We start from the raw sequence: 1,093 nt of genomic DNA on the forward strand, positions 1-1,093 counted from the left end.
TGAACGTTGCATTACAGTTCAACTGTCCTGGAAATAAAAAATATGGTAGAAAGCAGAGATGGTGGGGAGGATGTGTAAATATCTTTAACTCCCCCTTCTTGGTCTCCAAACACCTTTATCATTCCATTCAGCCTTAGGCCAAATTCTGGATGCTTTTACAGGTGTTTTTCATGTGTAAAACGTGCATATCTATCTCCTAGGAGCATCGTGGAGATGGAATGAGATATGTAAATTGTGCTGTATATAGCAACTGCATCATTAGAGCATCTTTCAACAGAAGTGCACATCCCCTCATAGCTGATGACTGGCATTTCCTGTTCATTTTTTTCCTTCTACCTCTTAACCTTACTGACGATGCTTTCAATACAAATCTAATAACAACGGCAGCTAACATTTATCATGTGCTCAAATTAAGTCATTTCATCTCCCCAACAATCCTATCAGGTAGGACTGTCATCTTCATCTCCTGAGCTTTGGAATCACATTAGGCAGCCTGGCTTCAGAGTCCAGCACTTTTTGTGTTTTTGTTTTTGTTTGGACAGGATCGCATTCTGTCTCCCAAGCTGGAGTGCAGTGGTGTGATCACACAGCCCACTGCAGCCTTGACCTACTGGGCTCAAGCAATCCTCCAGCTGCAGCCTCCTAGTAGCTGGGACTATAGGCACGCCATCATACCTGGCTAATTAAAAAAAACTTTTTTTTTTGGTAGAGATGGGTCTCCCTATGTTCTCTAGGCTGAACTCGGAACTCCTGGCCTCAAGCGATCCTCCCATCTCGGCTTCCCAAAGTGCTGGGACTGCAGACGTGAGCCACCGCTCTTAAACACCCAGCTCTTAAGCACGCAGTACACCACGTTTAGCTGGAGAGACGCCGGGTCACTTCTTGGGCCATACCCTTCTCATCACAAACTCAGGTTTCTCTTACAAACCACCCTTAGTGCCTGCAGTGCCCAGGACTCCTGCCTTGGTTTCTGGGGCCCACGCGAAGGTGACTTAACTTACCTAGATGGAACCAGCCCAATGGTGTCCCTCTGAACACCGTGAACTTTCACCCCGGCTGAGCAGTAAGTCTGCACCGCTCTCCCTTTCTTTGC

The sequence above is a fragment of the Mandrillus leucophaeus genome, unplaced genomic scaffold (assembly GCF_000951045.1).
Source record: "Mandrillus leucophaeus isolate KB7577 unplaced genomic scaffold, Mleu.le_1.0 Scaffold256, whole genome shotgun sequence".
Lineage (NCBI taxonomy): Eukaryota > Metazoa > Chordata > Mammalia > Primates > Cercopithecidae > Mandrillus > Mandrillus leucophaeus.